General features: G+C 43.5%; 1 protein-coding gene across 2 annotated transcripts in view; it reads left to right on the top strand.

Annotated features, from left to right (window-relative positions):
* SGSM1 (small G protein signaling modulator 1) overlaps positions 1-14,363 on the top strand; it is a 1,887,833-nt gene that overhangs the window by 1,872,480 nt on the left and 990 nt on the right. The window lies entirely within an intron of this gene.

Below are 14,363 nucleotides of genomic sequence, written 5' to 3'. Positions count from 1 at the left end.
GGTTACCGGAACAGCGCCATTGTGATGGTAGTGGCCAAGGCGGGGAATGACACCCCGCTCAGTGCTGCAATTCAAAAGCAAAAACAAAAAGAGGAAGGCTAAACAACAAATTAGAAAAGGTGTTGATGTCACCAAATCATATAAATTAAGGCGAAGAATTGATAAGGGGCTGTGTAGTATGAAAATATATAATGCCTGTGAGGACAACTGACAGTGGGGACGGCAGTAGTTATGAGAAGGCAAGCCTATTTGAAAACTTCCAGCTTCTCCCTCAATCCGCAAAACCGCCTTCTTGACATGCCTTTTGAGGGGGAGATGCTTTTCGGACAAAAGGTGGATGACTCTTTGGAGAAATTCAAGGAGTCTTAAATTGCTGCTAAGTTTCTGGGTCTGGCTGCATAGCCGGATAAGCCTGCTTTCAGCTTTGCCTCTAGAGGCAGAGGCTATAGGCACTATGTGCCTTATGGCAGGAACGTGCAGCCCCCACAAGCAAGGCAGGGGGAGAGGCATTTCTCGCATCCCAGAAGGGGCCCGGAAGCTTCTGAGGGCCAACAGACAACTGTGGCGGTGGCAACAGCACCTTCAAAGCCTCTTTGATTTTCCCCTCCGATGACATACCCGTTGGTGGACTTTTGGCAGGGCATTGGTCCCAGTGTCAGGAGATAACTTGCAATGCCTGGACCCTGCAGTTAATTCGGTGGAGGTCATTGTCTCCACTTTTTGAGAAAACCTCCAGACAGACCCCTGTCTTCACCGATCCAACCAGTATAGGAGCTCCAGGAAGAACTGAGAGCCCTGTTGTCAAAGGGTGCCGTGGAATTGGTGCCTCCCGATCAGAGAGGTTTGGGCTGTTATTCCCAGTATTTCCTGGTACCCAAAAAAGGAGGAGGTCTCCATCACATTCTGGACCTCATAGCTCTAAACAAATTCCTGAGAAAAGACAAATTCAGGATGGTGACGTTGAGAGAAATTCTCCACGCTCTCAAGCTTCAGGACTGCCTGGTGTCCATAGACCTGCAGGATGCCTACTTCCATGTGCTCATACATCAGAAGCACAGGAAATTCCTGGGGTTCCTCATTGGGAACAGCACTATCAGTTCAAAGTTCTGCCCTTTGGGTTGATCTCCGCTCCAAGGGTCTTCACCAAGCTCATGGCGGTAGTCGTGGCTCAACTCAGGAGATCCGGTGGTCCACGTATTCCCGTACCTGAATGACTGGCTGATCAGGGGGAAGTCAGCAGAACGGGTTTTGACTCATTTAGACAACACCTGTCAGCTACTGCACAGGCTGGACTTCTCCCTGAACTTGGAGAAGTCTCACTTGACACTGGTCCAAAGGCTCCAGTTCATCAGGGCTGTCCTAGACACTCAGGCAGGGAAGGCCTTCCCCCCGAGGAAAGAGCGAACAACTTACAAGAGATGGTCCAATTGTTCCGGAACCACGCCACCTTACCAGCGGCTTCCTTTCTCTGCCTTTTGGGCCTCATGGCCTCCTGCATTTTCCTGGTGCCAGAGGCCTGACTGCGCATGAAATCCCTTCAGTGGCTCCTGTGAGACCAGTGGTCTCAGTTTCTGGGAGCGCTTTCAGATCCTCACAAGGTGTCCAGCCAGATAGTTTGCAAACTCGGCTGGTAGTACACACGCAAGAATCTAATTGCGGGGGAACCCTTCTGACCTTCCTGGCCTCAAGCCCGAGTGGTCACGGATGCGTCCCTGAAGGGTTGGGGCACTTACTGCAAAGACTTGCAGGTGAGTGGCCTCTGGACTGCGTCAGAAGCCAGATGGGATTTCAACAGGCTGGAGTTGCGAGCCATCAGGCTAGCCCTGAAGCCTTTCGCCCCATGACTCAAGGGGAAGCATGTCCTGATTCTGACAAACAACATGGTAGCCATGCACTACTTAAACAAGCAAGGTGGAGTGCATTCCTGTCACCTCTGCACAGAAGTAATGCAGCTGTGGATCAGGTTGCTAGAGAATCAAATCTCAGCAGTTCATCTGGTGGGGACAGAGAACAGTTTGGCAGATGCTCTGGGCAGGCAGAGCATGGTCTCACACAACTAGGAAGTGTGCCTGGAAGTTCTGAAAGAGGTCTTCGCTCTCTGGGGTACCCCAGCAGTGGATCTGTTTGCCACGGAAGCCAACAGGAAGTGCAAACAGTTTTGCTCGAGGGAATTCCCAGCAAACAGTGCGCTGGGGGTGCGTTTCTGGTGGATTGGACCTTCCCTCTCCATTACGCGCTCCTTCCGATCCCCCATCATTCTGTGGATTCTCGGGAGGTTGAACAGGTTTCGAGCGACCATGATCTTGATCGCCCCGAATTGGGCGAGGAGGACGTGGTATTCCAACCTCTTGGATCTGTCCATCTGTCCACCTCACTGGTTGCCTCGGCAGCGTGATACTACACCTGACCCCGAATTCCCTTATGCTACAAGCGTGGCTCTTGAGCGGATGAGGTATGATGACTGGGACCTCTTTGAGGAATTTCTTTAGGTGTTGCTGGCTGCACGCAGACCCTGTACAAGATCTCTGTATGCATGCAGGTGGGAGAAGATTTGAGGCATGGTGCAGGGAACGCAAGGTTGACCCCATCTCTTGCCATTTTACAACAGTGATGGAGTTCCTTCTGTCGCTAGCCTCTTACTGGCCTTCAGGTTGCAACAGTCACTGGGTATTTGGCAGCTCTTTCTGTTTTTAAAAGGTCCCTGGATCAAGGTTCCATTTTTCATCATACCGGTCATTGCCCAATTTCTGAAAGGCCTTCTCAACAAATTCCCGCTAACTCCCTTTGTTGTTCCGGATTGGGGCCTTAACCTTCTTATGACGGCTCCGTTTGAGCCTATGCATTCTTGTTCGCTTAGGTTCCTGTCCCTTAAAACAGCCTTTTTGATTGCTGTCACATTGCCCAGGAGAGTTAGTGAGCTGCAGGCCTTATGCTGCAAGCCTCCCTTTTTGCGTTTCTTCAGAGAGAAAGTTTCTCTTAAGGTCCGACCAGGGTTTCTTCTGAAGGTTGTTGTGGAATTTCATCTTTTGCATTCTATTGACTTTCTATTGATATAGTGTTCTACCCTCCTCCCCACCCTTCTTAGGAAGAAGAGTGTTTTAACCGTCTTGATCCTAAAAGAGCCCTCAGCTTTTATGTTGCCTGAGTTCAGGAAGACGGACCAGTTGTTCGTCGCCCATTCTCTTTTACGCAAAGGTCTTGTGTTTACCAAACACACCATCTTGCGCTGGATCATTTTATGTATCTCTGAGTGCTATCAGTCGGTGGGGAAAAATGTCCCACCAGGTATCAGGGCCCATTCCACCAGAGGAGTCTCTGCTTCCACGGCCCTTCAAAGGGGGGTCCCTGCTCGGGACATTTGCTGTGCTGCCACGTGGTCCTCTTTACATACTTTCACAAAGCATTATTCTCTGGACGTTACACGTGGGGCTGATGCACGTTTTGGCAGAGCGGTTCTGCAGAAACTGCTTGTGTAATCCTTTCTGCCCTCCTCCTTTGGCTTACTGCTTAGGAAGTCTATCAAGATGAGGAATCTGCGGGAGAAAAGCAATCAATTGAAGGAGAAATTACCTTACTGTAATGTTCTTTCTATGGATTGTTCTCCTGCAGATTCCTCATCACCCCACCCAGCTGTCCTAGCTCAGAAAGTGCTGTGGCTTTTCGCTTTTGAATCCATGTAGTACATTGGCGATGGCTTTTGGGAACTCATCTCAGTTGTTCAAATCCCCAAAAAAGAAAGTTTTTCTAGTTGGAATGTTTTTAACCTTTGGTTTCTATTCCATAGTTGCAAATTTAAGGCTAGTTAGCCTCCTTACATTTTCCTATGCAGCGTTTGAGCCAGGAAAATTAGGGAAGAACTGAGGCATGGGGCGTAGTGACGTGGTATATGTGGGTTCCTGACGTCGCTTCCGGGGCCGACAGTCGACCACCGCACAAGAAGGATCAATGATCGACGGTTGTGTTGAGGTCCACTACGCCCCCAGTGGAAAACATTTCTGAGCAGCAGAGCTGTGGGGGCATATCTATCAAGATGAGGAATCTGCGGGAGAAAAATTCATAGAAAGAACATTACGGTGAGGTAATTTCTCCTTTTGAATACTTGGCTTCCCCGATTACAGCGTTATAACGCGATATCAAGCAAGATGTGTTAACCACACGCTAAAGACCAATTTTACTGGATTAAAGGGAATATCCTATCAGAAATCCACATTATTAGTGATTGTAAATCCCAGTATTAGTGAATGGCAATGGCTTTGGCTGTCCACATCAACACAGTCTTACAGTGATTGACTTTAGCCTTGAATTATCAGGTCTACCAATTTTGCAGTATATTTTTCCCCATGTCGAGGTGGCAGGTCTGATGAAGACATGGTAAATTGTACAATATACATCAAAACATGTCAGTCCATGATCAATAAATAGCCTGAATATGAAAACGTGAATTCTACAAGCCATCTCTTGTTTGGCTATATTGGAAAAAGCTTTTGAATTTTGTTACTTGGTTTTTATTGCCATCAATTGTTGGATGGTGTATGGTTGTCATTAGGTAATTGTAGATATGGATGATTGTTATGATTGTTTGTGTTCATGTGGTTTTTCATCATTTTACTCCTGCAATTGAATGTTTCTTTGAAAGATATTTATGATTAAATCAGTTCAATATTAATTTAATAACTAATTGTTATGGTTTGAAATAAAATCTCTGGACTCTACTTTTTGCATCTATAACAAGTTGATAGAGGTGACATTGGCAAGCGTAATGTTCATGGTGGCTATGAGAGTCGGGTTGCTATTTTCGTTCCACAACTTTAACCAGGTAATATGATAGATCTGATATTTGTTTACATTTATCAGGTTACCTGACTCTGTTGTTGTGGTCTTCTCAAACTTGCTTTGCTATATGGGGTACATGCCACTAGGGATAAACGTAATATTGATAATGGGCAACAACACTATGACCTGATTTCCTCCCTAAAATGTCCTCAGTTTAGTCTTTAGGTCATACATGCATTTCTGCTTCTATTGTGTCTCCTGTAAGTGTTGCTGCACTATGTCCATGAAAAGGTTAATCATTCCCCTTGTTCATTGTATGTTAGGGCCTTTATCTTCCTGCTGTTCCCACCCCTCTGTCAACTTATCCATTACATCCCAGGGTTGTTTTACATATATTAAGTGAAAAGGGGTAAATCCTGTGGAAGATTGTGGAGTCTTTCACACTGTAAACAAATCCCATGAAAGCGGCGTATACCAATTCATCCCATAACTTTCTTAGTAGGTTCTTGAGGGTGTAGTTGAACCTCTCTACCAATCCATTTGTTGGAGGTCCATATATAGAGGTATGTACAGCTTTATTATGGACAGCTCTTTTATCTCTCCCCAGAGCTTGGATATAAAATGTGTACCCTGGTGTTACGCTCACCTGATCTCCACAGGGGCGCCGAACGAGTTGGACGATCTGGTGGCGAGTGGTGTCCTGCACTCCCCTCCGATATGAAAGCAGGCTTGCCTAGAAAGGTAAATCACAGGTAACCCAACCATGTGGATGAGGGCGGCTCCCGCCTCCCGTGGCGTCCTCTTGCACCCCCCCGCTATATCTCGCCTTTGAGTTACGAATAGCGGGCTCTCCGTCCTGCCACTGTGCGCAGGGGTTTGTCGTAGTTCTAGGATCTAGTTACTTCACTGATCCTATTGAAAGTTCCAGACAACTGTGGCTCTATGGTAAGTCTTATTCCACAGATATGGATAGCTAAGAGTTCAAGTTGCAAAAGTTCACTCTGTACCTTTCTTTACAGATTCCCTCTTCGTGCATAAGATGGAGCGAGGTTCTTGGTAGCTGGCTTCCCAAGGTAAGATTTGCGCCAGTGCTATGCAAAAGTCTTTCCACCCGATACTGTTTTTCTGCACAACTAACCTGCTGCTTTTGTATTCTGCAGGTGCGGAATCTCCTGAACAAAGGCTGCGTGATGAAGAATTGAGCCCACGAGGATTGCTGCCTTCAGGTGAGAGGTGCCTCATGCAGGATTATAAGTCAGAATGAGGCCTTCCCACTGCTCTGCTAACCTGATGTCTTCTTTCTGTTTTACAGATGCGGCAGTCCCGGAGCGGCGATAGGAAGATGAAGCGGAGATCGAGTGATGACGTTCCGATGATTCGCTGGTGAGTTTTAGTGCGGTGCTCAACTGCGATGAAGAGCATGTGGTCTGCAAGGCTAATCTGATGTTCTTTCCTTTTCAGTTCTAAAGAAGCGTGGACTCCCGAGCGGCCGCGATGAAGAGACTGGTAAGTATCTTGTTCTGCTCTTCTTTCTCACTCTTCTTTGCAGGTAGCTCGAGACAACTGGATGGGCGTGGCTGATGGCTGGCCTGGAGCTGCAGACACGGTGAGCGTTACGCTGCAGGAGTGCAGAATAACGCAAAGCGTGTTCTGTATGAATGGTGTGGCTTATATAGTCTTCTGAAATTAGTTCCAGCAACCTCACCCAAGCAAATAGTCCCACGGCAAATAATCCCTTCACCCTGCCTCATATTGGTTTGCATGTTCCTCTCTGGGTCTGAAATGTGCCATGTTGGTGATGGCAGTATGAGCCTGGCGCCAACGGTGTCAGGACCGAGTCCAGGAAGCCCCTGCAAGATTCCTTGGGGCCTTCAAGGCCCCCATGGGACCCAACGCCTTGGGCAGGGTGGTCAGTACCTGATGTTTGGGGGTATGGACCGTGACACCTGGTCAGTAAGGATCTTTTGGGTAACCTCCCCCATGTGAAATAGTGTACCTGGTGCTCCATGATCTGTTCTGAAACCTTTCTTGAAAGATCTAGTTGTCCCATGATATCCATTTCAAAGCACGGCAACAGAATTTCATTAGTGTATAAGGCTTGTAGAAGAGCCTTGGGGACATTGGCTTGTGAAGTCTCCTGGCATTTGGGGCAACGGGTGCAGCAGACCTTTAAATAATGATACAATGGTGGCCAGAAAAAGCATGATAGCACATTGACCGGTGTCTTTGTAACCCCCAAATTCCCAAGAGTGAGGTGCTTGTGAGCCATTTCAATAATGGTACATTCAAATGGACAGTGTACAAGCGAATGAAACCTTGAAACCATGAACTCTCCATCTCTATTGGGGTTATTGCAAGTTCTGTATAGCAGCCCACTTTCAAAAATAAGTTTTCCCAAAAACCAACTCTGTTTTGATTGAATTTGAGCAACCCATTTTTCACAATGAAATAGGGACCTTGATTATCTTTAGCCTAGGATTTGGAGGCCAGGGGCAACCTGTTCAATGAACTTTAAGCATTGGAGATGTTTCTACACAATTAATTTCATAGTGAACGGTTGGGGGAATGCCTATTGGGTTAGGATCCAACGCTTAACAGAGGTTTTAAGGAAACCATGACAGGAAGGAGGAATAAACAAAGAAGACTGTAAAATAACCTTTGGTCCAGAGTCCAATTCCATCAGCTAGTTCTCAAACTCCTGGGGGTTCTGCTCCCAGGACAGTGCCTTGCAGTGTAGTTTGTCCCAAACACTTCTTTGTCTTTATCTTTGTCTTTATCTTTGCCTTTCTCCATCCTTTCCTGGATGGGCAGATGGCATTAAAATTGCTGCTAGGGAAAACCTTGTATTGTACGTCGTTTGCCCTCGGAGTTCTGCTCTTTGCAGCGGGATAGAAATTCTCCTCATTACCTAAATACTTCTTGGTAGGATGTTTCTCCCCATCTACCTGTGTTCTCTGAGGTTGCAAAAGGATTTAGTTGGGCTGGCGATCATGCAACTGCCTCCAGTCTGGGCTAGAGCCCCCAGCAAGCTGTTCTATTCCTTCTTAGGTTAAAGCCTGCCTCCTGCCAGCCTCTGGACGTGGGCACCTAGAATGTCCTTTGTCTAGCCTGTTCTAGAATGTGGGTGGGCACTACTAGTTCCTAGCTATTTCCTAACTATTTCCTAACTATTTCCACAAAAAATACTTAATGTTCAAAAAAACAATTATGGGGTTACAAGTCCCTCTAAGAGTGTTCCGTATAAAATACTCCACTTAAAATATAGGAAGAACCTGGGCACGTAGCCCACAATGAGAGCTGCACACCTTAAAGCAATTCTGCCACAAAACGTATATAACAGATTTAGAATATTAAAGTATATAACGCCATTACAAACATCTATAATAACTGTAACGGGCAAACTTTCAGGTGATAAAACAGTGTCAAGATTTATTAGGATATGTAGGCAGTTGCCATTGCATTTCAAACCTCCAAGGTCCTTTCTTCAGGACGATATCTAATTGAGTAACATACAAGAGTGATGCACGTGAACCAAAAATTAAAAGAGATCAAAAATAAAAGCAAAGATGCAAAGAAAAAAAGAAAAAGAAAAGATAAACACAATAAGTTAGATAACACATGTCACCAAAATAAAGTAATACAAGAAACTTTAAGCACTTAAAAAGACAAAGAGAAAAGAAAAAAGAGATGGATAAAGTAGAGAAAAAAGGAAGATGTGAATAGTGAAAAAATTATGAGGGAAAAGAAACAGAAAAAATAAAAGAGAAAGCTATTTAGATTTTCCAAGTTTCAATAATTCTTAAAAATGTTTCGTTACTTCAATCCAGATATTATGTGCGGCTGCAGTGATGACAATGGATTCTGCTACAAATAAGGTAGCCCAAAATTGATCATGGGCCACAGCCTTGATGTTGGTAACAAATTTACCATATCCTTTTTGGTAATGGTTTTCAGGGAAGATATAGTTAGCTAGTAGATGAAGACCTGTCTACAAATGGATATAGCAGAGACGACAAATGCTTTTTTCTAATGAAATTTGCTTCCAAGAGACAATATGCTCCATGGTGGGAAGGAGGTTTAGGCACAGCCGTATTATGAATCGTTTAAGTTCAATAGGACAATGCTTGGTTAAGGACGAACACGGCTTATGGGAAAGAAAGCTCTGGTGAGAATATTCGTTATGCCTTCTGATCCCCTACAATTTTTCTATATTTTTTTCTAGATCCCATTGAGCTGATTTAATTGTAATGCTCTTTTTGTAATTAGGATTTGCTCCAGATATGTCGTAGCTGAGGACTGTAGCTCATTAACGATAGTATTGTCAGGTGCCGATGCCAAATTTTTCCCCATCAATTGCAACAAGGCGTTGGAATTTTGACTTGTGGTCAGAAGTTTAAAATAGAGTATGGTTCAATGGATGGAGCAGCTTGTCAGCAAAGAGGTTTGCCCATATTCGAGTCTAAGTGCCTCGACCGGCACCAATTTGGACAGATTTATAATAGATTGCAGAATATTTCCCTCGCCATGTTAGTAGTTGTGGATGAAGTGCTGCAAAGGCGTACAATATGCCAGGTATAATGCATGTACGATAGATCATCAGTAGGCCCTGAATGTTAAAACCGCCCTGATGTATTATGTAGTGCCTTACTACCAGCCATTTTTCCCAGGTTTTGGCAAGGATAAATGAGTAAAAAATAAGTAACAGTAAGTAAAAAATGTGCAAAAGAAATTAGCTGAAAATCCTAACCTAGCCTGCATCAACAATACGAAATGACACCATAAAAAAAACATTGAGACCGGTTTAAAAAAATAAAGGAAAAAAAATAACAAAGCAAAAGAAACGTGAGCCCGGTGATGAGATAAGAGCATAGTACAACATTTAAAGAAGTGAAAGGTAAAAATGTCACAAAGTACCATTCACAGTAAGTAAGGATGGCCCCATTGAAAATGAGTTGATCATGGGTGCTTTGAAACACAATTTACATGATATATAAGTGCCTTACAAATGCACAATAAAACAAAACAAAAAATTAAAAAAAGGAAATCGAAGTGACAATTGCATGTATCTCAGCCCTGAAAGACACATGGTAGATAACTCTTCTAAGTTCCTAACATATAGTACAATAAAAGTGCTACTGCAACTGACACGCAATGGACACAAATGCGCCTTATCACAATGCAAACAGACATTGCTGAGTTAAAATCTGAGATAATTTGTTCCACGAGTGCTGAAAGTTTGATTGATATTATAGCTGACATCAATAATAAGTTAGAATCTTATCAAGCTGAGCTGGAATCAAAAGGTTATGTAAATTCCAACGTGATACATTTGATTATGTAAACAACGAATTCCTCCTCTGATTAAAGAAGTTTAGATTCAGAGTCAACTTCAACAACTCAAGGTACTGTTACTGAAGAGAGGTACTGCCGTGTCAGAGGCAATGGGAAAATCGCTGCCTCTGGTGTTTCTGTAGACCCTAAATCATTTTTAGACAGTGGCCAAAGAGACAGACAACGAGGAGGGGCAGTAGACGATCAAAGACATCAGAGACTACAAACAAGATTTCAGAGCAGACAAACTTATTTATCAACCTTTCTAGCAGAGCACTGGATTTGAAGGAGGTTGCAACATTAGTCACAAATTTAGTTTGTCACAACATCCAGCAACAACATGTTTAATATTAAAATTGTTTTCTATTAATTTGTAAGGAAGCTTAAACTAAAGTTGTTCTTTGCAGAGCTACGTCCTTGGGAAGAAATATCAGACGATAAAGAAGCATATACAGAGTATTTTCATAAATCGGATCACAGTTCGATCAATAGATATTTTTCAGAATTTGATACTTAAAGAGTAAATTATTCTTTGGTGAACCTAAATACTCTTATTTAAACAAAGGAACGCTATCACAGATAAGATTGCTTTATTCTGAGAGCAGTATCATCATCAGTCCAGCTGATAATGAAGGTGCACTGGTGATCAAAGATGCCATTGACTATGTGAATGAGTGTAAAAGACAGTTAAGCAATAGGAATAAATACTCTTCTTTGGCACGAGATCCCACACTTGACATCCACAATAGTTTATAGGATATTCTCAGGGTAGCTCTGTCAAATGGAGTGGATTACTGATCAAACTAAAAGTTATCTTACTACTTAACATGCCACTATTTCCACATTGTATCTACTTCCCAAGATACATAAGCAACCTACTAACCTCCCATGGAGACCCATAGTTGTGGCCACCAATGCGATTTTAAGCAACTGCGCACATACATTGCATTTCATTCAACCATTAATTAAGGGTATAACAACCTTTATTAAGTATACCACTCAATTTCCACAGCCACTGGAGATAATTCAACTGACTGATGAGGATGTGTTCTTCACAGTGGATGTTAACAATCTATAAACTAGCATACTGTATGACTTCGGTTTAGGATGCGGTTGAATGGATGTTTTTGCAGACTGGTCCGATAGGAGCAGCCAAAGAATTTATCTTAATCCTATTGTGGCATTTATGCCCACACAGGTGGGCGGACATGGCCGGCAACAGCCTACCAGCCCAATCTAAGGCTGGCCCGAGCTGTGGGACGTTACCGGCCATGTCCACCTTCCTGAGGCAGCACGAAAGCCATTCGCACCCTGAGGTTCATCCGGGGTGAGAATGTCTTTCATTATTTTTCCTCAGGAGATTCACACTGCTTGCACAGATCGAGGAAAACAAAAAAACGATGGCCGAACGCCATATCGAAAAGGGACAAAGTCCCTTTTCCATGTCTATGACGGCCATGAGACAGGAGGAGTGCCGGGACCAGAGGTAAGTGGGAATGTAGGGAGGGGGTTGGAAAGGGAATTAGGTGATTCTGGGGGAAGGTGTGTTGGAGAGGCAACACCTAGTGGCTCCCTGTTGCCTTCCTACATTAACAAAGAAAAATAAAATGGCACCACCCAGGGTTACGCCTTGGGGGGCTGGGACAGCGGGTGGGTAATGTGTATTCTCGCCCCCTTTTACAGCCACCTGATTGACTGAGCCCCTTTCCCTAGTGAGAATGGCTTGTATATCAGAAAATGTGTATTTTAGGTACAAAGAAACAGTACCATCTGCAGACATCGGGGACAACCATACGAGCCTCCATGGCTCCTTCATCTGCAAACTGTTTTATGTACAGTTTTGAGAGCGCACATATACTGCAACATCCAGTACGGCTCAAGTACCTTACATTTTGGGGAAGGTACATTGAAGACATTTTCTTAGTCTGCCATGGTACAGGCGATACATTACTTGATTTTTTACATTATATCAAGGCAGTGGACCCCCAGATTCAATTTAGTGCTGAAATTGGCACACTGAAGTTCCTTTTCCTTGATGCTCAAGTTGTAGTGCATGACAACACCATTTCAACCATTCTGTTTACCAACAAGACTGATAGAAAAAACATGCTTCATCAGATGAGTTTCCATCCACAAAACATATAAAAAACTTACTGTATGGTCAGCTACTGAAGATAAAGAGAATTGTGAGTGACACTGAACAATGTAGAGAAGAATTTGAGAAATTGTGTGACAAGTTTAGAAACAGAGGTTACCCTGAACAAGATCTTCAGATAGCAGTAAAGAGAGTGGCTACAAGAACTAGAGAATCTCCTTTTGGACACCAAAATAGTTAGATCACCGGCTCTGGTTTATGTTTCTCAATTGTCATTACAAAGTAACAAATCAAAAAAGCATTATGTGTATGTGTGTGTGTGTGTGCGTTTGTGTGTGTGCTGTATACATATATGTGTATTTGCCCATTTGTTCTCATCGGTTTCTATAGCTTCCCTCCTCTTTCATTTGATGTTAAATGTCTTAGCACCTGTGGCAGAGATAAAGTGGTACTTTTTGTTCTTTCTTTCCACTTGTACATTTAATTTCACCATGGTATGAACAGGTAAAACTGAAATCTACTATCATCCCCATTTCCATTCTGATGCTCTGCAAGGGCTCAGAGCCATTACAAGCCATGTGGAGTTAACATTTTGTTCTCCAGGAGATGGGCTTTGAACAACAAAGATGGCTGCTGACCATAGCAACTAGAAAATATGTCCTTTTTTTATTTCTGTGGCGTATTGGGGACAGATGGTGAGGGAGTGGGGTAGCCAGATCAGGAAGCACCGGCCATCAGGCTAGTCAGGAGGGAGGGAGGAAGAGTGGGTGCGGCGTACAATAAAGATGCACAAGGGGACAGGAGCCATGGGAGATTGCAGGATGAGACCGGGGTTAATGCAGAAAATGAATAGAGGCACCCAGGCCATTGGGGCCAGGAGGTTGGGAAAATGCAGTGAGATACAGCCCCCTGGTTATCTGATGCAGAATGGAGAAAAGGGAATGTTTATTTCCATACATCTAAGATTATCCTGGGATTGTGAAAATGCATTTAAGAGCTATTGATGCATTGTACAAAGCTGTTGTGTGGTCCTATTCGTGTTTTCCTAGACTGGCTCCCATGAATTTCAGGAATATTTCATGCTCTTTTTTGAATCACTTGGCTTCCTAGACAAGTCTTCTGGAGTTTCTACGCATGTGTTCTACCTCCAGCTGGTTGCTTTAGACTACAATTTGGCAAAAGAGGGTGTATTGTCCTTCCTGCCACATTGCAGCTCTCTGCTAGTTTTTTAAAGTATGGCCTCCGTCATCTCTGCTGGATGATGTGTTGACTTTGGCATACTGTCTCACCTTTAACTTTAAACTGAGAGGCAGAAATCACTGCTTGATTTAAAAGGTTGTTGGAGACAGCTCACAGGTGTAGCAATGTTAGCGTGACAGGTAGACCTTAGGTGGCGGTAATCCCAATCCTATCTGGTATCCCAGTCTATTGAAGCTTCAGGGATTTGGTACATTGCCTTACAGCAGTGACATGAGGAGTTATGCTAATGCACCCTCCTTGCCACTGCGAGATGGGTCTGGTAGCACAGAGAATTCACCTAACAGAAGCAATTCCACCAGGTGGCTTCACACATCTTTTCTCTGTTCCACCGATGGCCCAGATTTGATGAAACATATTTTATACATAATGATTGAAGTTACATGTTGAAGCATGATTGGCGTAGGATGAGGGATTCCTAAGGGCAATGTAAGTTATGTTATAAATTAGGTTTGGAGGAGACACAAAGCTCTGTTGTGTTGCTTTGTATAATCAAATCCCCCTTTAGGTTGCTATGAAACTCTTATGAGGATCAGATTTAATTCATGTCTAACCAACAAATTGTTAGGGGCTAGAGAACATAGGTTTTGTAGCTATTGTTTGAATAATCACATAGGGGAAACCCTGGAGTTTGTATTTATTGAGTGTCAGGCATTGATTATGCTATTTGGTTGTGGATTCTGGGAGGAAATCAAGTTGCACTTATAATTGCGCTATAAGATATATTAATTGTATTATGTCATATTTTAAGAACAGTAACCTGTTTTTATGAGATGTACCTTTCATCTCTTTAAGAAGTGTGGGTTTTTCTTTCTTTTTGTTTTTACTGTTTTTGTTTGTGTGAACGTTTTTTTTCTAAACTGTAACACAATTAAAACATATATAGAATTTAAATTCATTGTTCTAG

Source organism: Ambystoma mexicanum, chromosome 10 (assembly GCF_040938575.1).
Source record: "Ambystoma mexicanum isolate Mex_15411 chromosome 10, UKY_AmexF1_1, whole genome shotgun sequence".
Classification (NCBI taxonomy): Eukaryota; Metazoa; Chordata; class Amphibia; order Caudata; family Ambystomatidae; genus Ambystoma; species Ambystoma mexicanum.
The sequence above is the reverse complement of the archived record's forward strand: the minus strand, read 5'-3'. Positions and strand labels throughout refer to the sequence as shown.